The 26498-nt window shown below is 33.6% G+C and overlaps 1 protein-coding gene across 1 annotated transcript in view; it reads left to right on the forward strand.

Annotated features, from left to right (window-relative positions):
- Positions 1-11330: 11330 nt before the first annotated feature.
- LOC113502562 (lachesin-like) overlaps positions 11331-26498 on the forward strand; it is an 85218-nt gene continuing 70050 nt past the window's right edge. The window contains exon 1 of the mRNA XM_026884175.1: positions 11331-11582. The gene's annotated coding sequence lies outside the window, so the exon portion shown is untranslated. The remainder of the gene's footprint in view (positions 11583-26498) is intronic.

The raw sequence follows: 26498 nt of genomic DNA on the forward strand, positions 1-26498 counted from the left end.
TTATTGAATTTTAGTGGGAAATTGAATTCGCGCTCCGCTCAGCGGTGCACTCACCCGCTACGTTTTGTTCGGCTTATGTAAAGACACTTGTGTGGACGACTGTACAGGCAATTTGCAACATGTGTGAACAGCTACTCTACAATTTAAGTTTGATATACTGTAAAGCGTTGTCTTTGTTCGTACTACATCTTTCACCTGGAACTTTGTTCTTGGATGACGTTTATTGGCTGTTTCGCTTGGAAGGAGGCAGAGTGTAAGCAGAAACTATATATCTAATATTATAAACATAATGTCTGTTTCTAACTTAAAATATTTTATCAGTCTATTTTAAATAAGAACAACAGACCAAAAAATAACCAGGAGTCGAGTTTCAGTAAACATTTTCAGTAGACAATAAATTCAAATCTGCATTTTTCATCGTATTTCTGGTTACGTTTTGAATGCAAAGATCATGTCATCTGTTGTTCTTCCAGTATTATAAACGGGGCAGCGGAGTGCACGCAGCGAGTGCGCGTGACAACAATGTGTGCTCACTATGAAAAACCTTCTAGCCACAACGTGATACCGTTAAGTAAGGCCTTATTTACTGAGACTAATGCAATGGTGGACAGTAGAGTTCGAGGAAAACTTTGCAGAAATATTTTGATTTGATTTTGAGGTAAAGAAAATGACTTAAAGCAAACCCCTGATTACGTTTCAGGGAATTTTAGGTACTGTACGTTACCCAACAATTAACAATTTCTTTTATTATGCCTTCATTCAAATACATAGAGGAAAAAGTGTTGGCTTCTAAAAATAACAGTAAAACAACGACTCTTCATAATAATATCCTACTACTACATGCTATCATCCAGCTCCACGTAATACTAAAAGAGTTGCGTTCCTCAAAGCGAGACAGACATACGCATAGAATGTGGCTCTATCTCGCTTCCACAGCCACAATACTTTACGTCTACTAATACACAGGCCCAGGCACTGGGCAAAACTAATACACGTCGTTATCCATCGGCCAGTTTAGCCTGAGGATAAACGTGTTTTATTCTATTTACAAAGGGCACGACGGCTCCTTACCAAGGATTATGTAAATAACGTTGTATAGTTTAGCATATCTCTGTCTTCGCGTCGCTGGTCAGTGTTCAGGTTATTTTGAGCATTTTAAAATTTGGACGATGTTATGCTTTGCTGGCATCTAGTCGTTGTTTTTCGTTGCAAGCGAATCTGGTTTTGAAAACTGGAAATAATATTCTAAATGTTAAATTCAAGTTTTGGTAAACATTTAAGGAAATTCATAAATACTTAGTGAGCTTTTTAACAAAAAGCTTTTTTTGTTTGAGAATAGAAAAAGAAACTTCAATTGTTTGGGAACAAAATTCTTTTTTGCCAAGTTAGTGCTCAGTTCAGTACATTTGAGCGAAACAATATTCGAGGAAATGTATCAATTACTAAAAAGCAATGCAACGATCATTGGTTCACAGATTTAAATTCCATTCAATATAAAGTCACGTCGATTCGACGAAGCAGGAATTTGTGTTTACTTTTTTCATATACAGGATATAAATAGCATGATATTTAAATGTTATCATCATACTTGTCTTGTCCCAATTCTGTTAGAGTCGGCTGCTAGTATAACTGGATGCATTTAAATACCAATGTTTTACAAGGAGTGTCTACCTATCTGACCTCCTCCACCTAGTTGCTTAAGCAACATGACACTTCTTGGTAAAACTGGTTGTCAGAATTTCTATCCTCCAACTACCCATAACAACCGTCAAAAAAGTATTCAAAATGAACTATGAAACCTGAACGTAGAGTCATTTTTCGCAAGTAGTAAGAGTTGTAAGTATATAAGTGTGTGATCTCAGGGCGATCGGTATCGCGGCACCTTCGAGACACGTCTCCAACTTCCCCGGACTGTGTAAACTATGGCACTTGATCCCGACCGTACAGCACAGCGTACAGAGCACGGAGTACAGGGGACTCGAGACAAAGGACTGCCGATAGCTCCTCGTTTGATGCTGTTACAACTTCTTGTTCAAAATGTATCGCGTCTAAAAGTTGTACTCGATTTTACGAAAGTGGAAATTGTTGAGTCATAATTTTGGTTTTATGTATCTCATGTTTTTTTATGATATTTTTTTTGTTTTATCTGTACTTCGACTACCACAAAGAAATATTGAATGTAAAATTAAACTTAAATATGATTGTAAATTTTGACATTTCATTATTTTTTGGATATGTATAGATACATATCCAAAAAATAATGTAGAATAATAAATAGATACTAAAACACTAAAATAAATAGTGTGTGTGTATGATTACATGAAATAGAGAACAAACAACCTTATATTCCAGAATTAGATAATTGATGAATATGACGTTGTTAAATATAAATAACAGCTTGCTATATCGAACGCGCTACAACTGCGGTTAACAATATACATTGCGTCGCGTTAATAACAACGCCGCATGCACGAAAATTGGCATCTTTATAATCTCAGTTACGCCATATTAATAACAGTAAGTTATACCGTTACCGGGATCCCGCGATCCCGCGATCCCGGGGGACTGCATTGTTCTCGTCACCGGGATATTGTGTGCAAGCCGGGAACGCGTGCATTATAACAATATTTACTGCCGCTAACGCTGTTAGATAATCAGCTTTACGTTTCAATTGTGTTAGGGAAGTCATTTTGAAGTTTTATTACTCGAGCTTTAGATCATAATTATTATGCGAAAATGTAGTTTATGATGCAGAACTGTGATTTAAATTGTGCTTTGTCGGATAGTTTATTTATTTCTGTGAAAGTTTTGAAACAAAAGGGAAAACATTATTTCCAGTGCTGTCAAAATCGATGTTTGTTAAAATTCATATTCATTGGTTTTTATTTAGTGATACCTACTTAACGATCCCGTTTATAGCTTCCCTTGACGTTGATTATTTTATGGTGAGGCTTGTTTATTTTTGACTAAAATACTTACTAACTAAAACTTCATGCTTTTAATTGATGTTCCCAAAAGTAAATTTTTAACTAATTTAAATACACGATTAACTCTTTATAAGCTTTACCAAACGAAAGCCACAGTGTTCGTTATAATTCAAACTCGTCACTAAAAACATGAACCGTCGACACATATGAACCAGTGACCGACATTTCAAAACTAATTGTAGCCCGCAAACGTTGAATCAAACAAATTTTAAACCCTCCACAGTGACTTTTAATCAAAACCAACTGTTTGAAACTGGAATCAACTGGCCGAAACTAGTTCCGAATAATATTTATCCACTATCAGCGAAACAAAAGTGAGCTAAGCAAGAAGTTTGCAATCCAGCCGACGCGGATAATACAAACGGTATTACACTTTATACCATTTAAAATAAAGCTGAAAATTTAATGTGTTCTTTTGTTTTTTGTTTCGCTCCAACATATGAATAGATGGGGTTATAACCTGAAAAGGAATTGCAGTCTTCTTCCTTTGTGAAAAGACTGTAAATTGCTTGCATGTTATTTTAAGGATGAATTTAAGGAATCCGTAGCGCCACCGTCGGAGGGGTCGAGTTCACTCGTCACAAGTTTCAACTGTTTTTTGTCTTGGAAATATAATTTATGTTTAGTTTTAGGTTAGAATTAATCCACGGACCAGATGAGAACTTTGTCTATTACTGTTATCAGATTACTGTAAGATTGTTTTGACTGAATGATGATGTGAAACATAGTCGGGTAACATACTTGGTTACGAATATAACTTCTTGGAAGAGGAAAATTGTGATACAAAGATTTTCTTTTGTTGTCTGTATAAATATTGTAATAGAAACTTTATCTCCTTTTTTGTCGATTGCTGCCATTTATACCGTAACCGAAGATTAAAATAACAGCTCAACCTACTGTCAATTTTGTTGGCATGTTAATTTCCTCTTGAACGAGCGTTTTTACATTGTTATTTTATTTTAGCTATGTGCTATTTCTGTGTAAGGAATATTTTAAGTTTATTAAAAAAAGTGCAAAGTAATCCATGCTTTATGACCCTTATATCTTTTTTTCATTAAGTTCTGACTTCCTTACACTATCACCTTCCACCATTACGATTCTTAAGAAAATCTCTCACCTCGAAGATATTCAGAGTTTTGAATATAGCCTTTCATAGGCTATTGAATAGCAGTATTGATGTGAGGGGACCTTTGGCCGTGTTATCTCAACGCGACGCGCTAACGACGTGTCTGCGACCATACACATATTTCATGTCATTAGCTACTCATAGCTACTAATACGAAATAGATTTGTCAGATTTTGTCGACAATTTTTAAATTACCTATAAACACTCTTTATGAATTAGTTGCGGAAATAGTTCTTATCTGTTTATATCTCATCGCTTTTACAAGTCTTTTCAATAAAACGTAAAATCGATGTCCTAAGACTTATCCCGAAAAGGCATAAACCGAGCACAACGTTTCAAGTTCCATTGAGACAACAACACAGAAGAAACATTGTAAAAGTGTAGAAGTTGGAGCGACACGGAAAACTTGCTCGCTATCTAGTACTATAACAGCTGAGACAATAAGCCTTGAAATCTAAAACACTGCCCTCTAAAATTTTAGCTTCGTATTGATCTGAGAGTCATTCTTTAAAACGGAACGGACGATGAAGAGTTCTAATAATATTTTAAGTTTATTTTAGATTTTCAATCTCAAGTATAGTTTGTAGTTTTTCGATGGCAATATGTAATATTAATGAGTAGGTACTCTGCATATTTATTCAGTACTCTATAGACATTACTTCATAAGATTTTATTGTAAATAGCCTTTAAGAAATTGAAATCGATGATTTGATTTGAATTTCTTTTGCTTAAACCACTGCTGCATTGAATCGAATTGTTTAAAGTAGGTTGAATATCGAGATAAGACATGGAAATGACTAGATAATCTTTGACAAGTTAGAAGACATCGCGCGGGTCGAGCACATTCGATTTTTTATATAAACATGTTTTCTCTGGATATGTTATCTTTACCATCCATATGTAGTTTGTGAGGTTGTACTTTATAAATAAAAAAGTTTGGTTCCACGAAGTGGGCACAGACAAAACGATAAAAATTTCAAGTTTGTTTTTTTCTTTAACAAAAAAATACATTGCCTTTTCCGTTTAAAGCTTCAAGCTTCACCAAATCGTTTTATACAGAATGCAGACTGTTCTATTTAAAACATGCGATATATTCCTTAAGCTTATCTATGTAAAGTGTTACTAGCTACAACATTAAACGATTTTGCTCACATAACTTACACTAAGTTAGATTATTTCCTTTTGGCGTTGCTAATAGTGTCAAACTCGTGTTCAGACAAGTGAGTGCGAGCAAGTCGCAATCGGAAAACTTGACAAATTCACCCTCGAACAGCGACTTAATGGTTACACGAAATGTCACCATTCGTAGCCGAGTATTCTACTGATTTTACTCGCTGAATCAATAGACGTGTTTCAAAAGATTAATGTGAAATTGCATAGATTTAAATTTTTATAACATCATCATTTGTAATTTCGCAAAATATTCATTTTTAAAATCTAATCTGTTTTGTATTACTTTTCTGCTTTGACCATAAAACTTGAAGCCTTTAAGAATAATTATATAATTAAATTATAAGCCTCTTTCTGGATATCCTTTTTCAAGCTTAAGAATTAAGACAAAAGCAACAAAAAGATAAAATATAGAGCCAAAAGTAACATGACAGAACTTTAATAATAGTAGATAGTAACCGCATTAATATAAATGATTTGAATTTTTATAAAAATCTTCTATTCAGAAAAAAACACGCATCTATTTTACACAGCCAAGCAAAGCCACGGTGTAGCATAATATTAGAGAATACCGCCACGCTTGAATAAATAAACACCAATACTGAGGAAGTTATCAGTGACCAGCAAGATCATTGAATAAGCGCCTTATAAGCTTTTATACAATATCAATGCAATATCACTTTAAAAATGTACTCTAAAGCAAGGAGGCCACTTAAATTAAAAAAATATAGATCCGGATCAGTTAATAATACTGGCTTTAAAGATAAATATTTTTTTTTTCCATGACACATCGATTTCAGTCAATTTATATGACTGTGTTATGTGGTGTCATAAACGGTAGACCAGCAATAAACTATTGATTCAACACTGGCCTGCCAATGAAACCCAAATAGCAATTAATTTGTGGTTGCGAGCACTTAGAGTGTCACATCAGAAGTAACAATTTTAATGCTGAATGAATTGTTATTTTTAGGTACCATTGTTTTTTTTTGTAATAGAATAAAGGGAATTTTAAATAAATATGAAAGAACAGGTATTTAATCAATCAACTCGGCATATCGCCGTCCACCATTGGACTTGTCACTAAAAAAACTAAAAGCAGATCACCGATCACTTTCAAACATAAGTACCTGATTTTAGTTAACCACCATAATAACCAAAAGCATAACTTAATTCATGTATACAATAACCATAATACAAGATCTATGGCTGCTGGTAGATTCAATGTACCAAGAGTCACCAACTACTTTGGTGACAGAACACTAAATAAGAGAATACCGTATCTATTGAACAATCTGCCAGCAGACATAAGGAATGAAACAAACACAAATAGATTTAAACGTAAATTAAAATTATATTATTTAGAAATATTATGAGTCGTACATATGTGTATTGTATGTTTATGTGTGTATATGTATGTGTGTATGTATGTGTGTATATTGTATGTGTGTCTGTGTGTGTGTGGTGCACATGTGTGTAACTTATTTATGTTCTTATTATATATATTTAGTTATAAGTACATTTAAGTAAGATAGTAACTATGTCTAGAGACTCATTGACCCCACAGTCAAACCAGTGTAACGGTTTTGTGGGGCTTAGTTAATAAGTTACCTAAGTTTTTGTTTAAAGATAAATAAATAAAAAATAAATAAAATGGACTACCCTCAAGTTGCGCCACAATGCAGGATCGCCTGCTGCATCCAGTCCAAGATAGCTACCTTTTTTAGATCATTGGTCCATCGGGCTGAAGTGCTCTGCTCCAACAGCCATCATTCATTCGACAGACATGGCAAGTCAGTTTGCTAACTCTACAAGCTATGTCGAATAGTATTATATTAGCGAAATTGTACTGCTCCTAAATTCTGTCGCTACGACACTTAGGATATTGCTACGACACGTAGAATTTGGCTACGCCGTAGCAATAGTTGGATAGCGTTTGTTAATTGTGTTTACCAAACTTAGTAAATCAATTAAGCTAGTACCACTGTAATAAGAATTGCTGATTTAAAATCTAGTTCTTTTTTTTATTAATTGACATTATAGGATGCTTCTAAAAAAAAAATACCATCTTTTTAATTACATATGTAAATAGCGTAAACAATCATCGAAACATCAATATTGTCGCTATTAACGTAACCAGTATCAAACATTCGCTGTAAATCATCTAAACTCAGTATTCAAACGTTTCAATCTATCCACTTAAAATAAATACAAACGTGTGATGATACAAAATTCACTCAAATATCAATGCATTTGAATTTCAATAGCTTTTAATAAATGGACAGGAATCGAACTTGATCGCTTGACGTATCGGACGCGGTAATTTTAGTCGCTACATTAATATAGAATCAATCTAATTTGTCAATGAAAGTCAGTAGCAGAGGCGTATTACGAGACGGTGGGCGGTAAAAAGGCGCTGCGAGAAAATAGTCACTTGTATTTATCTAGGATTAATTAAAAATACCTGTTGTTGGTTCCACTGATTCTTAGCTTTATTTTATTCAGATTAAGCGGACCTGATACTATATATTTTAAATTAACGCTTGATGCCACGGATTACCGAAGTAATACCTGATTCTATGAACTAACTTATTTTTCTTTGCCGTATACATACTTTTAATAAATAACTAACATCTTACGTATCTTTTTCATTTTTTTCTTTTAGTTTTATTTAGTAGCATAAATTTTTTTTATGAGCGAAAGATATCTTAACAGAGAGCAGTCGAGAAGAGTCAAGCACAAATTGAGAGTATATGGTTTAACAAAATCACGCAAAATCGTTTTTAAGGCGAACTGTTGAAATAATTGTAATATTTCTAAATAATTGATAGTCGCTCCATTTTCTGTAGCTGTACAGCTAACATTTACCAAATAGTGTGGTCCCATCGATCACGAATAGCCATACAAACAACGAGCCGTCTCAGGGGTACATTTTAGCGGCGCGGCGTCTAAATCAGAAGCAATTAACGTCAAATCGGTAATATCGGTCGATACAGCCTCTACTCACAGATTTATTCATCTCGTGGGCCACTCACAATGCCTTGATTTGATTTACACATCAATCGTCTTGCCCACTGGTTTATTTAGTAGTTTTTCATAGTTTCAGTATATTGGTTTTGTGAATTATTTATGTAATTGATTGGAAGAGTGATGGGAGATTTGGGGCAGCTTCAAATTTGGGTTCTGTACCTAGTGAAATAAATTCAAAAATTTATGCTTTATAGAGTAATGTGAATGTTGTTTGGAATTGAATATTATGTAGCATTTACTTAACGTGTTGATACTTACATACGGTGTATCATTATTTTCTTACGTGTTTTATTGATACATTCTCGTTATCTTTTGTAAGTGAACATTTTCTTTTTAACTAGTTTAATAATGTATTTATCTGTAGAACCCAAAAATACTAAAATATTATGATGACTCATAAACTATCAGAGAATCCTGCGAGGTAATCAGTTTATCTGACATTTGATCGTTGCTGTTCATTTCCTCAATGTTTCATTTTCTCTCTGTTACTTAAGATAGTCGTTACTGTTTTATCATGATTTTAAGTTTGTTGAGAAATACTTAACAAAGTACGTGATATTTAAAAATGACTGAAAACATTGTACGACAAATAGGTTTCTGTAGTTTGTAACTATACTCTATACAATCGAACATAGGGATCTTGAGACCATCATAATTATATGTATTTGACAGTGTAAGTTCCTACTTGAGATTGCGGTAAAGCCTAGTTCCAGTATTTGCTTCGCCAAATAAATTTCTACGTTCGTTCGTCTTAAAAAATACCTAACGCTTTATGACTAAATAACATTGCTAATATGTATTCACATAACACTTTTCAAAACATCACAAGTACCACGACAGAGTATTAACTCGCTCGCTCTTAAAGCTCAGTTATACTGGCCTGCAGACAACAGTTACCTACTATCTCCTGTTACCCATGTTAATGAACTAAGACTTGTTATGCAAAGAGTTTGTAAACTACACTCTTAGATAAAGTCTCCTTCCTTCAGTGAAGTCAGCTCCAGAACTTGATGAACAATGTTGTAAAGTCTTTTTTTACTAAATTGTAGAGCGAATCAAAATGAGATGTTGAGGTAGCGTAGAGAGTATTGGGACGGTTTTAAAAAGAGCATGCTGTTTTACAGTGAGAAGGTTTTTCTTTTCTAGATTCACTTTTCAATCATTGTGTCCTTTTATTATAATCACGTGCATTACGATTATTATGATTTAACACCTTTATAAAACTAAATAAATTTATTTAGTTTAAAGTTGAGTATCAGAACGAGAATAATAATAAAGAACTTAGAAATAAGAAAGAACTCAAATATTTATATTTTAATTCATTACCATCGCTATTAATATTCCTGTAATCAATTCTTCTATCAACGCCTAACGCCCACGCAGAAACAGTATTAAAGGTTGAGTCTATTAAAAAAATAACACAAACAAAGTAAAGAAGAGCAATTTAATATTTATAAAGCATTAAACTAATTATAATTGAGAATAAAGCTAAGATTGAGAGGTCTCATGTTAACTAAGACGGGTAATAAACTACTTCTAGGAATATTTCGAAAGACGGCTCTTTCGGTTATTAAGGCGAAGTGTCTTTGTTCTCACGATGCGGACTTATTAACGTTAGCTCTACATTATTTGAAAAGGTTTAACGGGTTAGTGTTTATAGTGATTTATAGTGTTCGGTAAGTTCTATTTCAGTTGATTTTATGTAAGTGTTTAGAAGCAGGACAAGTAGAAGACGTTTGCTTAGAATGTTGCGTGGTCGTTGAGCATCGCAACTACAAGTAGCTTATGTACAAAGTTATAAATCCAAGCAACTCGTATCGTATCAAGTTCAATTAAAACTGTTTTGAGAGCTATCGTTTTAGTAATACAGACATGGTAAGTTTCCAAGGGTTTCTTATCCATAAAGTAAAAATGAACCCTATTAGCGAGGCTCTGCTTTCTTGGTATTTGTACATACGCCCATCACCACGCAGAATGTCGTAAACCATAGCTAGACCATAGCTATTGAAAGATAATAAAATAACACTGTTAGGGTAGATAATTTTGATTTCCTTTAAGCTTTTTGTGTGGAACTCTGAGGGTCACGAGTCCGATCCGCACTTGAAAATAAATGATTTGTATAAATATCCTACAGTGTCCATTTCGTCTATATATTTATTCTATCTCATACTTTATGACACATATTCGAACTCCCACGGCTGAGCCGTGGGCGGACATGTATTATTAAAAAACAAAGGCTATTTCAAGATTTTGTCTTGAAAACTGACGCCATTCAAAACATTAGGAATAAGAATCAAAGTCAAATATATTTTTTCATGCAATTCTCGTCAGACAAAAACAGTGATTTGTTTTAACCTATCATGGACCTATCATCAACCCTATCATGGAATCAGAAATTAAGAGACGCAAAGATTAAAAATATATTTTTTCTTAAAACTTTTTTAATAATACGCTTTCATCCACTTTGTTAGTTAATCCGTCTTAAAGAAACATAAGCTGTGTGCAACAGGTATTTTTGTCCAAGCGCCGTTACTCAAACTAGAAAACATTTCTCGAGAAAATTACCCAGTTTCATTCTTTACTCAACTTGTATTGTTTCCTTATTCAAATTCAGAGAGAATATGATAAGCCGTTTCAAATTAGCAGTAAGAACAACTTGAAGCAACAGTAATTATTTCAGTCGTAATGAAAGCAATAACAACAACCTAATGTAAAATAATGAAGTGTTCAATTATAATAATTAATTGGTGGACACCTAACTAGTAATAAGTTGTTCGGAGCCGGCGGCGGCAGCGCGGGTGCAGCGTGCGCTGACACAGGTAGCTTGGCATTACAACTCGAGCCACGTAGCCCAGCTTAATGTGGCTCATCAGGCCTGCAGCATCACTGCAAGGGTTGAACGACCGCGCGCATGCGTACAGACTACCTTTTTCGGTCTAAATAGCCAACGGGCCGTCTTAGTGCGCGTTCTAACTGCGATCAAATTTCGATCTTACTATGTAACTGAGTGGATCGTTTTGGTGGTGCGTTCGCAGCGGGAGGAGGCAAGGCTCGCAGGCTCAGTGAGTCGCCGATCGCCGTCGGCAGCGCGCGCGCCCTCCCGTCATCCGGATTTTTTCCGCCCGAGAAAAGTTTTTCAAGTGGCCGTCGGACGTTGAAAGTGTCGGCTCGAAGTATCCGCGGTATACGGTTTGATACTAGTGCATAAGGATTTGTGTGCTTTAGCTGTTGGTGAAGAGTATTTTGTGTTTTATGGAGATTATAGGAAGGTGAGTTTTAAATATTATTTCTATAAAAAATATATGGATACTCAAAAATTCTGGTAAAGCGCAAATTTTACTTAGTATTAAATTAAATTGAAAAAATACGTCAAAAATGCGATTTAAATTTAAAATTATTAAAATAATAATAATTAACTGTTCCTATTACAAAGTAGCAATTTAATATCTAAAAAAAAATACCGTTGAACTTATTTTATTTAAAAAAATTATTAACATTATTTAATTAACATTATTTTTAAATCCGCCGGATATCTCGTAAGTACTTAATAAATAAAACAATTAAATAAATCTTACATATAAGTTCTTAACATCAGAATTTTTTTTGTTTATAATTACTTCTGGCTCCCTGATAAATAATGTGTTATTATAAAAATACAAGTTAATTTGCATAATATGCCTAAAATTAATAAAGAACCTTTAAGAGTTAAATGATTAGTACAGTTTGCTTTCAGCCGGTAAATAATAAAAAACAAACCTTCATTTAATCATAATTATCTCCATTTTCTTAAAGAAAAACTAAACAAACGCTCCCGTTTGTTCCCTTCCTTTGTTTTTCAAGGAATTCAGTAGAATCTTGGAAGGAGGATTTTCTCGCAGATCTCAAAAAGCGAAGAACCGAACGGATTATCGTCAGCAAAGGAATTCGCCAATTTAATAATGAAAGTTCCATGTCAATTAGCTTACCGTTACTTGACGCGAGAGAACTTGGACTTGGTAGAGTAGGGCTCTTCCCAAGCCCCTTTTTCACTTAATTTGTTTTTAAGATCTTCAATCTGAAGTTCAGATTGCGCACTCGAAGATTCTTAAACTCTTTTCCTTTTCATAACACTGAGATTTCTCACAATAATGCAAATTGTAGTAAAGCTAGATATACCGTATAAGGTTTTTCGTATTACATTTATACTCTTTCAAAAAGACTATGAAATATAGTTCTAAGTTGTCGTGAGAACCTCGTATATCGGAAGAAAGTTCTGCAATTTTCAGTTTTCCAATTGGGAAAGTTATCGGTTATGGTTATACGGCCATTGCGGCTATAGAAAAAAAAGGTGGAACAAAAGCGAATGAAAAAATATACCTAGTAAAAAAAAAATAGTATACTTATAAATATGCTCAACTTTGGTCAATGGTTAGTTATCAATCTTTAAAATCTGATAACTCTTTAAATATCTTAAATACAATATTAGGAGCACAATTTCTCATATCTGTCGAGTGCCAGAGTAGATATATCTGTTGTATTTCCAATGACTTGCAATAAACTTGTATCTATTGTGTTCCGAGAATTTTGAAGATAAAATCTACTCTTATTCCTTAGTTTAAACATGGAGCATTCTTAAGAAATACTATTCAGTCCTTCAAGTGCCTTTTATACTTGGAGATCCTTCTCCTACTTTTGTAGAGTCTGACCGTGCATCCACAATTGTAACTGTGTTTTTTGTTAATTTAATTCACTTTATTTTTCAACCGAGTTAAGAAATCAAGAGGTTCTCAATTCTTCTGTTTTTCTATTCGGTACCAGAGAACTTCGGTCTTAACGTGAAATAGTTGTCAATTACTTCCATAATTCATTTCTTCAAGTTTTGTTCAGTAGTTTTTTTTTTATTGAAATCGGTTGTATGTTTTTGTTATTAAAAAATATATTATTACATGATGAAGTGCAAAAAAAGTATAATATCATAAGAAAATTTATGGCACAGATACTACCGTTTCTTTCATCAGCCTTTTATTAACCCAAGCCTTGTTAGGACAGCATCTTGTCTTACTGGATTCAGTTGAACACCGTACTTCAGTTAGCGACTGCTTAGTCCTCTTCAACCTACAACGGCAACCGACGGTTTAAGTGTTCATAAAATTGTCTCAACATAATACAAATCCTTCGTGTGATGAACTGTAAAAATAAGTATTAAGTATTTCTCCCGAATAGAGAAAATCATTAAACAGAGGGTATATACAAACACATCGCCGTCGGATCCCTGGCATTATGCAAATCTTTGTTTTACGTAATCTCTTAAGAAGGGGATTTTTTAAATTTAAACCTCTGAAGGGGTAAAATGGTGCAAAGTTTTCGTCGAGAAAAATGAGAAGATTGTCTTAATTACTTGAAACATTACTGTTTACATTACAGAATGTATTTACAGTCTCAAAATAAGGGTTCCATAATTAAATTTATTACTTGGAAGTACTAAAAGGAATTAAGTGATACTCTCTTTTATTTTTGCTCGTTACTTAATTAACTGAACCGGTTGATGTTTGTATTTGACCTTAAGCAAAAGTTTTTAAATAAATTTGAATTGCATTTGTTATAATTTTTCGTCATTATTATTATTATAAATGATTATATCCACAACAATCAAGTAGACACAAGCATTCAATAATCTGAAACAGTTACTAAACCATTGAAAAGCAACTGTAAACAAACTATCAATGCAAAATGCCTTAAAATACGTACAATGGGGTATTGAAATAGCGAAATAAGTGAGGGGGAGTCTTTGCTGACGTCACCACTCACCTGTCACTTGCACGCACAGACAATAGAGACTGCAATGTGAGAGCCCCACAACTTATAAGCTACAGTTATTGAGTATAAAGGTTCGATAGGAGAATGTAGCGCTAAAGCTTTTAATATCCGTCATTGAATTTTTTCAATGTTGTTTTTATCACCGTTTATTATTTGAATAGCTGTGCCAGTTCCAGCTGCGATCGTTTCGCTTCTGTATGTTATATATTTTTATATAGTGATTTCTTAGGTTTATTTTTATTTATTATCCAATACATTTCCTTTCTAAAAAACAGAGTTCAATCATATAATTTCAAGTTTTTATATTTCTTTGATAGGAGAAATGAATTTCTTAACGAAATAAATTGAAATCTTTTATTCTTTAAGTCTGTTTAACACCATTTTAATATAGAGTCGTCTTATCCTAAGTCTACTATGAGAAGAAATGTCAAAACAAACTCAGGAGTCGCTGTTAAAGTCCAGCAAATTGTTGAAATGTGAGTATAGGTGTAAAAATAAATTCAAAGTATTTCTTGGACTTAAACGAAAGTACCAGATCCATTTGAGAACGCGTCAAGCATGCTTTGACTAACTCATAGGGCTTGACAATTTTTGAGACATTACTTATCCCGATACACAATAAAACAACCACTGTCACTATCAATTGTCTTTTTATATTTTTTCCTCTCTTTGGTATAATTACTTACTCTAGTATATTATTTAATAGCGACCCGCCCCGGCTTCGAACGGCTGCAATACTAACATACACTATAGAATTTCTCTAATGCTTTATTTTGATAAGGATTCACCTCATTGTAACAAAAATAACTTCGAAATACGCGTTGTTAAGGAAAAAAAATATTATAGAAAAATGGTTATAGTGAGTCAACCTTAAAAGATAGACATAATTGTAGATCTTTTTATGGTATGCAATATTGTAGAGCATTATTTTGATCTATCTCGTACAGTTGAGCCTGCGTTTGCAATGATATTGAAAAAATGAAATGATTTACCACGTGACATTAGGAACCTCAAAAATAACACTATTTTTCCACTATTTTATGGATATTATTATACATACTAACCTTCCTCTTAAATCACTATATCTATAAAAAAACAGATCAAAATCGGTTGCGTATTTTGGAAGATTTAAGCATACAAATGGATATACGGATAGAGAAAGCAACTTTTTTTTATACAATGTAGTGATTGAACTGAAACACGCATCAATTTTTGTGTATAAAAATCTGAATTTTTGTATTTATTCAGACCATACGGTGCATGATCAGCGTAAATTTTGTACTACTGACGTTTTTTGATTATAATCAATTTTCTGGTTTCGCAATGTATTATGAAACTTGGATTGGATCATCACGTTCGATTTTATTAAGTAGTTCAATTATGCATTTTTTTTGCATGCAAGTAGTTGCTGGCTTAATTCCAAAGCAAATTCCAATTATTTTTTTAAATAGTGTGAACTATCATAATAACAAAAACACAATTGACAAACCGTTATACAACACGTCGTGAAGCTGTGTTACAAATAATAACAACAAGAATGACTAGCTCGCAGTGAAGTAGCGTTTGCAATGCTCTAACCTAACTTACATCAGAAAATGAATGCCATTCTTATACATAACTATGAAAATTTCTATACTTACATGAAGACTTTTGCGTTGCATCGTAATATTGATAATAAAGGAACACGGGGACTAATATTACCTTGAGGGTGGATGATCAGGCCGCCTAATCAGCGGAGTGACTCGCCGCTTCAGTTTGCTCGAGACCACGGCCGGTGTAGCCTGGTCCAAACGTCGGGCTTAAATCTAGTAAAATTCGCGTTATTCCCGTATTCTTTAATTATGAAGGTTTCTGTTCGTATAATATTCAAATGCGGTGTAAATTTGACAATATTTCTACTGCAAAACAACTTATTATAAGCGAAAAACAAGGAGAACATTACGAAGCGATCAAAATACGTGATTTTGAGAATTCCCTTGACGATGACCAACATCGTCTCAACAATATAACTTCTCTATAGACATGTCTGCTTTGAAATCTGTCTTACGAGATACACACAGCTTAAGGCGATAATAATACCCTTAAGTTATTGACCAAGATAACGCTCTACATAATTAAGTATCGCCGCATTAATCACTCCACTTATCCTTCACAAACAAATGAATAATTATAATTTTAACAAAAAACCACCCCTTTTCCTGTTACTCACAGTTCATTTGTAAAATAAACTTAATTGTTATGATATAAGGTTTCAATTTGCGTGGAAGATTGAATGCGGTCTCTATACATGTCAGATGCAAGGCTCGGAGCAAACAATAGCTATAGTATGAGCTCTTATTAGTGGTTATATAATACTAGGGGGAGTTTTGGTGTATCCGGATAACATTCAATATTTGATGATATGGTGACGTACAAACTTACATTGCACATTAATAGACATAATACACACAGTTCCACTATGAAAGCTTTTAATATTTAATTACGTGTTTAACATTACTGATAATATTCAGACTATAGTACATCTCAAGAATAAGTCAAAAAGACAGAAATTTGGTTTTTTTTTTCTAACGAAAAAGCAAACACAGCAATCTATTCACCCCAAAAAAAGCGTAAAACTGTGTTGTTCCTACAAAACCGAGAACAAATTCCACACAGAAAATGATTTAGATTTTAAAAAGAGGGTATAATTAAAGTTCAACTCGCTATATCAGGGCTTGAAAATAGAGGCAGGGCACGAGAAGCCACGAAGAATTCAAAAAGCTCACCCGTCAAATTCATGACCTTATATCATTACTTATGTATTAATTGAAATAGCCAGCACAGGAATACACATACTCACAACAATTTCAGCTACCGCTATCACGGTTCATAAGATACAATCTGATGCCAAAACGACAGGTTTCCTTTTTCACCGTTTTCGTACAGAACCCTAAAAACTACAGCACGGCAAAAACAAATTACGAACACAGCATAAACACAACATAAGTTATAAACAAAACCGTATTGAAGTTGCTCTTCTTCCGCGCCGATGCACTCGTAAAAATTGTAACTCATATTACACGTATTTCATAGGAGCTTTAACATTTTAGCTTGTTAACAAGAGAATGCTACAAAATGCACCCTGTATTCATGTAGCGCACTTGTTAATGCCATGTGACTTTTTACTGCTCTCTGTATTTTTCCAACGGTTTATTCCTGTCTGTTTTAATAAAAAATTATACGGATATTTCTTGGTATTTAATGAATGTTGAAGCTAGGTAATTAGATGGAGAATAATATTTGTTTTGTTTAGTGTTTGTAGATGCTGTTTGTCCCCAACGTATAAAGGTTTATTTAGCGTCTAAGTTAGAATAACTGTGTAATTGGTAAAGTAAAATACTAAAATTATATTAAAAAATCTAGAACAAAGTGTCTTCTTTACATTATTTTGATTTACATGCTTATTCTTTAATACCTCAAAAAAATGTGTTAACAAAGCAAAATTAGCAAAACTTATACACACTATTTTACGATGGTTTGAAACCAATAGAAGTCCTTACCGAATTAATGAGTGTTAACGATATCAAAGGATTAAGCAAATAAAAAATAATAAAATATTTAAAACTTCATAAATAGGTTTATTTCAATAATCACTTGAAATATAATTGCGGTTGAACACGGAACTAAAGGTTAGAGTTTCACGGTCCTAATGGGCGCCGTCCTGAGACGCGGAGCGGAGGACCAATAGCATTGATTGCTGCAAGACGATAGGGAACGCTTCAAATGCATAATTGAAATGAAATTGGTAGAACGGAACCTTGGATTACTTTGGTACAATTGTGACTTACCTTGGTATTGTGAATGAGGTTTGTGTAATGTGTTGAATCAGCGTGGACGTACGTAGGCCTATTTTCAATAGGTTGTCTTTTCATAGGAGAATCCATTAGTTGGCCTGCTGGTCTAGTGGTTAGTGGTCTTGACTGCTATACCGGAAGTCGTGGGTTCAATTCCCATTCAGGACAAAATGTGAGTGTAATGAGCGCGGTATTTTTTTCTGCGTCTGAGAAATATATAAGTATGTTGATTTCGTGAATAGAAAGGTATGTTTGAAATTTGTAGAATATTGCTTTTCTATTTCTCGAGGCGTGTGCAGTTTAGTATGTTCCAGAAAGCGAAACATCCTTAAAAAGGGAATTATTTCATTTACTTATACGATTCGTATAACTAGTTAAAGTTCAATTTGAAGAAGTTTAGACGAACTACAAATTTTCTGCTAAATTTCCTTAAGTATGGGTTCTAAATAAAGGTATATAAACAAATTACCATGTAAGAGAACTAATTAATAAGTATTCCAACAATAACGTCGAAGAATAAAACAAATTTCTCCGAACCTCTCAATGGCTATTGAGACTGCCAAATCATTTATTCAACATAAAACGTGTTTACTTAAAATTCTCGTTAATATCAAGTCAAACAAAATTAATTAAGTTTAAATCTAAGTGCTGAGCGGCGGGTCAATATTTGAGGTCGCTTGGAGGATTCATACCAACAATGTTTCCTGCAGCACGCTGTCTAATAAAATAGATTCTACTCCCTCATCCAGAATTCCTGAGCGATTTCCCTATTAGGAAATCACAAGTCTAAAAAGTAAAAACAGAATTCTTTAATTTATTTTTAAAAACAATCCGAAAATGAGTAATTTAAAAAACAGAAACTAAAAATGAAATATAATCAAATAGGCATTCGTTTATTTTTTCGATTTTGCTTATCAGGAATAATAAATAATAATAAATGCGGACAACATCACATACATTGTTCTGAACCCAAAGTAAGTTGCTAAAGCACTTGTGTTATGGAATATAAATAGAAAGGGTTGTTCTTTTAAACTTTGAGCTGATACGGGACTATATACGGCATGATAATTTTGTTAAAGTTATGTTATGTTCCCATTAAAGTACTCGTAATAAAAGCTTAACGAACCGAAATTTTGTATGTGACAATATTAATGGGGGCTGTTATTTTTGCAATAACTACCAAATAATTATATAATTATTAACATTTAAAAATTTACATCAAACTTGGTTTTTAACTATAACATGTATGCTTTTATATTATAAAACATCAACTAGAGTCACTTATCATTAAAAATTCCTACACATATCTACTTCGTTTAGCGATAAGCATGAGATAAGACAGATTGCACCAAAAACCAAATGAATCAAATACTTACATAAACGCAAAATTAAATAGAACGCTTTTAAAAATATAGGTTATTCATTTTCTCTACTATAAAATTCAGCAGTGTAAAAAGAAGTCGACATATAATTTGATCAACCGTAGCGTCTAATAAGAAAAGTTAATTAAAAATAGTCTTCTACGTGCTTCCGACGATTATGAACATTTCTATAAGAAAGTGGAGCGAAATTAACGCTTTTATTTCAGCTTTACGAATCAAATTGGACACATTTTTGGCATTTGAAAACTTTACCTTATGTGACGGACTGCGACTGTCTGATACATTATTGTGTTGACTATATAAGACTTGTCTATAATCGATCAGGTTTCGGTGCATCTATTTAATGGATTTACGCCTTTGGCATAATCGCTGACTTTGATAGCTTCTGAAAAATGTTTTTAATACGCTGTGTAACCACAAAATTTAGCGCTATTCCCCCTAAAAAGTTTTTAGACTTTAAGTTATAATTATCAAAATGTTGGAAATGTTAAAAGTGAAGCAGCTTAATTAGGCACTGAAAGTGGAAGCTATGAAAATACGTAACACATAAAATAAACGTTCTATGTATAAATTTTGCTAAATTTCTTTCTTTCTTTGTTTTTCACTTCAAAACCTTCAAGTCACAATCACAAAGACACCCAGACTCGGAACAAACGACATGACGCACACAGTTGGCTTGGCGTGGTGACATTTACCACTCGGCTACCCGTGTTGTCAACATTTTTAGGTATCTGTATTATTCCTGCATCAATCACGTTCAGCGTCAAACTAATATGTTATAGTAAAATTTACCCACCTCACTCCTTAACTTAATAAAACCAAAAACAAGTATTTATAAATACAAAACCCAGTTTCCATAAAAACAAAACAATGTCACGCCCGCAAATTGAAACTGCATCCAAATATTTAGGCAGCAATTACACTTAAAAACAAACGAACGTAACAACAGAAAAAGTTGCCAAAAATTCATCGCGACTGCAGCAATAACGAAACACGGGGCCTTTTCAATAAAATAAAACTACCCGGTTTGTCGGAGGGTTGACCCGACATTTTCAATACAGGAGAGTCCCTGGGGGCCCGTGCAGAGGGACCGGCCCTATTCCGGCACAAAGCGAGGGAATTTGCGAGACACGCTCACCCGGGACCCGGACCTAACACTTTACTTGGGACCCTGATTTTCCACTGTTTAGATAAAAACACTTGTTAGCTGAACGATTGTTTGCGACCTGTCCACTTCTTTAACAATATTCATTGATTATTCTTATTTTATTTACTTACACATTATATTATTCTATACACATTTTTTTAAAGAAACACACGGCACCCATCCAATCTATAGCCGTACCAACCGGTACTTGACCTCAATCTTTATTGTTCGTATTTTTGCAAATGTACGCGGCCATTAAAATTCATCATTTGTATTAAAAATTAAACATAGTGTGTATCTATGACAGCTAGACCAAGAGATACAGTTTAGTAATAGACAGTCATATTATGTTTCTTCACTAACAAAATTTCGTTTTTACCCCTTGGGTACGATACCCTAAAATTTACCAGCAAAATAAAAAACAGCACTAATGCTGAAGTCAAAAGAAATATATGAAAACCATGATCCATTTTAAATAACTTTTCTACGAAAGCAATATTTAGAAACTGCATTTTCCTTTACGAGATTATTAGAATTCTAATTATTTTCTGATACCTTCTGCCAACGGAGTGTGTGTTTAATACCTTATGAAAGCTACGAGTACATCGTACTATTGCAAAGCTTTAAAACATATACCGTATTTCCAGTTATTTCTTTTATTCAGTAAAAGGTTTAACCTAGTAGCCTAATTCATAGAATCATGTTTTTATAGAAATTTTTCAATTCAAGTCTTATTCACATTAAGCATTATAATTAAAAAAAACACTTTTGTTCGTTACTTTTTGCTAAAAATACCTTTTTTATTTAGCTATCCATGTTTCACTTATAAAAGTATTTTTAATTTCTTATTTTGTTCTTAGTAAGGTATGACTAAATAAAATAGTCAACATAATTATTTATAGTCACGCATAACAGTTAAACGTTTTGTTTTCGAGAACAATTGATATTTACGTGATACCTACATACCTAACATACTTAAACTAGTATTCAATACATTTACCATCTTAATCACTATAGAAATCTTCAGAATAGCTCAAATCAACTCTTCTATACAGATTCCCTCAGCAAAGATTCATATAATTACCCTGAACCACGCTCATAAATTCCCAGATAAATTTCTCTGAAGATATGGCAATATACGTCTACTTATTCACTTTCCAGTTTCCTTTCCTCAAAAGATATAAATACCACTTATCTTTATGCTTGGGCGAACAAAACTCGCAGCAATAACTCGGCTAAAGCAACAGTTCCACTGAAATCTGTTGTGTAATATGTTCCCTTGTATTAAGACTAACTGCCGAATGGGCAACTGCTTTAACGATACGTATTTAAACTTATGTAACTGCTACAATTATGAATTGAAATTGTTCAAAATTCCGTCTCTTCTCTATGCTTACTTATTTTTCGCAAGTCATCAAAACATCACAGATTGGACGTGGCTCTTGTTTACATAGAAATTAAACAATTAAATACATTTTGGAGAAGGCAATCGATTTGTTCTTAACAATTTGTGACATTGGTGAGTTTTTAGACAATAGTTTTGTATGTCTTGTTCTAATTGTTTCCCATGCACAAAGGTAGTTAAACAAAAAAAATAGAATAATAAACCAAATAAACGTCGAACAAAATCTGTAACACATTCTCGTTGCCCGCACCGTAACAATAGCAGTAATATGTTACACAGGATTAATTATAACAACTAGGGATTAATTAAACACATCCGAATATCAAGTATAAAGCATAATGTATCCCGACTTTAACCCCAAACGTTAAGGATTCGAACAACAGTCGCCGAACGTAACACTCAAGTGAGCTAACTGGGAAACTTTGACTCGTGTAATCCGCAGACCTGTATTGAAACATTAAAATTTTGAGCGCGCCAAACATTTCTCAGTTGCTTAATTAACCAACGAAATTAGTTATTGTTATGAAAAAGTAACAAAAGGGGAGAAACTTCGCAACTCGAGCCACTGGAGTGTGGAGCGGGTCGGAGCGGCGCCACGTCTCGAGATGTCGCGGCTTTCGCTTTTTTTCATTCTTACTTTTAAATTGAGGCTGCATAAGATTTTTTTGTCAATCACATGATAATGGATACTGACCAAGGTCTATGTCTATTACTGTCACTCTTTTGGGTAAAAACTATACTTCTTAAAGAATGGTTAAACATTTCAGATCATGCTAGTTTTATTTAAATGATATGTGGGGGCTATATGACGCAATACTCTCTTGCTATTTTCAGCTGAAGTGATAAAAATGAACAACATTTAATGTATTGCTGACGCTAGACAGGTATCATGACAGCTACGTGCGATTTATAATTAATTTTGAGTAATAATTTGTACCTTTAAATAATATAATCAAGCCTACGATAACGTTATTTCCCACCCACTCAGTACTTTAGTCCAATTAACATCCCACTCGCTTTAATAATTTTAAGCTCAACTTAAACTGTTATTGCTCTTTTCAGTCTCACCTAAACTTGTAAAATGTTCAGCCATTTTAAAGCATACTAAAAAATGAATCTCGTTCTGTGTTATCCTTTAGTTTAAGACAAGTAACTCTTTAGCAGCCACCTCGCTAACTTGAAGTAATCCCACTAGCTCAGCGCATTAAATATTAATCGCCTCCGAAAAATTATAACCGCTACACCTAATAACTTAGGCCGCCTTGTAAGGAAATTACACTGGAACCGAGAGAACTTCTTTTAATTTATTCAACTCACACAATATCCGACTTTAATACCTTCATATTACGAACGAGAATCGTGCGACAGAGGGGACCCGGAGTTGATTCTGATTTATAACTGGTTCAACTATCTCAGTGTTTGTCTTTAGCCAATTTGAATAAAACACAGTGTTAGAGTTACGTGAGGTTTAAATATGATTGTATATTAATGAGATGAGGAATTCGGGATCATTAATGTATCTGAATAGATTAACAAATGAGTTACATTGAGTTGCGCCGCCGCCGCGCCGGATTGCGGCGTTTCGGGTAATTTGGAGATTTGCTGATGTTGTTATATGTGGGGTTATATTACTAGATGCTGTTTTGTTTGCGGAATACGAATTGTCAGCGGAATTAGCATTTAGGTATATACATTGATGTTTTCTATTTTTAAATTGGAATTACAAATATTTCAGGTCAGTTATTGAAAATACTTCACACAAAACATGAAACAACACTAACAAATACCCTGACCTTCTATTCTAATGTACACTTATATGTTTTAATTTGATAAAATATAAAATAATTAAGGAACCAAAAAGTTACTTAATTATTAAGTCGTCCTTTCTGTTGTGCTCATGATAATGCGTGCACCATGAACTTTTAAGCAAGACTGGCACTGTTGTGTGAGCAAGACAAAACTACACCAGAAGTAGTGGCGTCTCAGTCGCACGTTGAACATATTTATGTATTAAAAGCTTATAGTAGGCGCATAGGCGTGGGCTTCATTTAATATTTGATCAGCCACTTCGTCAACGTCACTAGCACCGTGCTATATAGAGCCTGGAGTCTAACAAATATTATTACGCAGTTTATCCCGCTAGCATATTAATAAATAATCTAACAACAGTTTTTTACATCAAAAAACGTACAAAGAATCAAATAGCGACTAGGTTACTCGTGTGTTATATTAATAAAGCGGTAAGGATAAGATTTTATGAGCTCACAAATTACAAAAGTTAATTAGTATTAATAGACTTGCGTATGACGCAAAAAGTAGTTATTCTTGTTTCGATTTTTTTATATCGAATTAAATATATTTATGTATTCACTAGCGGTCGCTCGTGGTTCTGCCCGCTGTAAAGCATAATCTTGTGTTTTTCTTTAAGCCAAGTAAAATCAAACCTATATTATTTTTGATCCTTCCAAGGCTATGAGTATAAAGTTTCATGAAGATCGGTTGAGTATTTTTGACGTGAAAGTGTAACAAACAAATTTTAAATAAGTTACACACAGGTAATAAGCTGTTGCTAATTAACACAGGTTTGTGTTTATCAACCGTGTGACTCGACTTGATTAAGCTGAAGCATGCTTGGATTCCACATCCAGTTATGACGTCATAGTAATTTGTGAAATGTTCTTTGTGTATACCAGAGCAATTAATGTATAGCTAGACTAGACTAGAGCTAGTCTGAATCAAAAATAGTACCGCATTTGAATAGAAAATCAAAAATCTAATGGAATACATCAAATATATCGGAATGAAATTTCTTTTCGAGAAGTGACGTCACTTTGACATTTCAGTTCAATACTTGGAATGATTTGAAAGTGTTAGTGCTTGGAGACATGTTACGTAGAGGGCTTGTTGTAGTTTAATTTTATTTTAGTATTTAACAGTTGTTTTTTTGAGGAAAAGTTTAAGCCGGTTATTACTTGCAACGTACATGGCTGGAAAGAAAACTGAAATAGAATAAACATTTTCACATTAAATGGGAAAGTATGTGAATGTGTTTGTAGAATTGTTACCTCTTCACACCCAAACTGATGGACCGATTTCAACGAAATTAGCTACGGTATCTTCGATTATCACATAGGCATACTTTCAACCGATTTCGAAGTGACTAGCCAAGCCGCGAGCAATGGCTCGTTTACAAATAAAAAATGTGCGCTTTTTGCTCTTCCTCCCGTATTCCTCTTCACTGAGGGCCGTAAGGTCCCTGAGGAACCAGCTTCCCTCCGACGATGGTTCGCCATCTTTGGCTGTGCACTTCCGTATGGATGTATGGATAATTTACTTGGGTACGAATTTCTTTAACTATGAGACATGTTTTTTTTAGTAAGATTAGTAAGATCATTAATTTTTTAGTTTACGTATTAAGAAATAAATTATCCAACTTTTTATAAAATTATTTTGTCGAATTTGAGTTGCATTATGCATCATTATTATTTTTTAGTTTGTCTGCTACATTTTTATATGGACACCACGCAAGTGATTTCGACAAAATTTAAGATGAAGAATTGAGATAAAATAAACACTAAGTAAAAGGGCTTTCATGTAACATTTTTCCGAACGCGGTTTTCTTAGTTTATTCAAATGACATAGACTTAGTAATTAGCAATTGCAAAAACAACATGCTCCGCTAAAGCCTCGGGAAAAAAACTGGCACTTTCTATTTCAATAGTTCACAGTACTTTTAACATAAATCTCAAATGTTATTTAATTTTTCTAACATTCGATTTAAAACACTTCACATTCAGAAACTTTTTATTCACAAACCGCAGCAACAGTTTTCAATGAGTTTAAAAAGTCAAGTCAAAAATATATGAAATGAAAGCTAACATCGTTAGTGCATTAAAAGCAAACGTTTTCATTTTAAATACGATACAGTTCCTAAGTTCATTTGAAATCTTTATCACCAAATTGCATTTTTTTAAACAACTCAAGTATTTTGCTCCTTGTGTCGCGGGAGGTTTCACAAACATTCAAGTCACATGCACAAAGACACCCAGACTCAGGACAAGCGTTTGTGAATCGAACAGACGCTTGTCTTCCTCGAAGATCGAACCTAAGTCGGGGCTGAACGGGATTCTCCGGTTAGTTAGTTATTTAGTTATGAACTAAAAAATTATGTAACGTGTCCATATTTGTAACAAAAAAAACTTTTGTTGGTATAAGGAAAATATACTCTAACATCGCACATAGTGTGAACAATATCTACAAGTATTTCCTCAGTTACTTAGTTTAAAGGTTAACAACATTAGCAACTTTGATACTTTTTGATGGTCTTCGTGCCAGAATTCCTGTTTATAAGGTCAAAAACTTAACCACAAGCCAATCTTATAAAGTAAACAGATAGAAAATTTAACGCAAACAAACATTAATACAATCGCCGTTTCAATTCACAACTCAACAACAACAAATTCGGAGGCAAGATACCTTAAAAAAGTTATATTAAACGCTGAACACAGGCCTGGGGTGGATGTAATCCAACCATTATTTCGCTTTTCGACAATTACGCGCGGCTGCAAATAAAGACGTTTGGAGGGCAATATTCGAGGAGGGTGCGAAAAAATTATCATCAC

This window comes from Trichoplusia ni, chromosome 17 (assembly GCF_003590095.1).
Source record: "Trichoplusia ni isolate ovarian cell line Hi5 chromosome 17, tn1, whole genome shotgun sequence".
Lineage (NCBI taxonomy): Eukaryota > Metazoa > Arthropoda > Insecta > Lepidoptera > Noctuidae > Trichoplusia > Trichoplusia ni.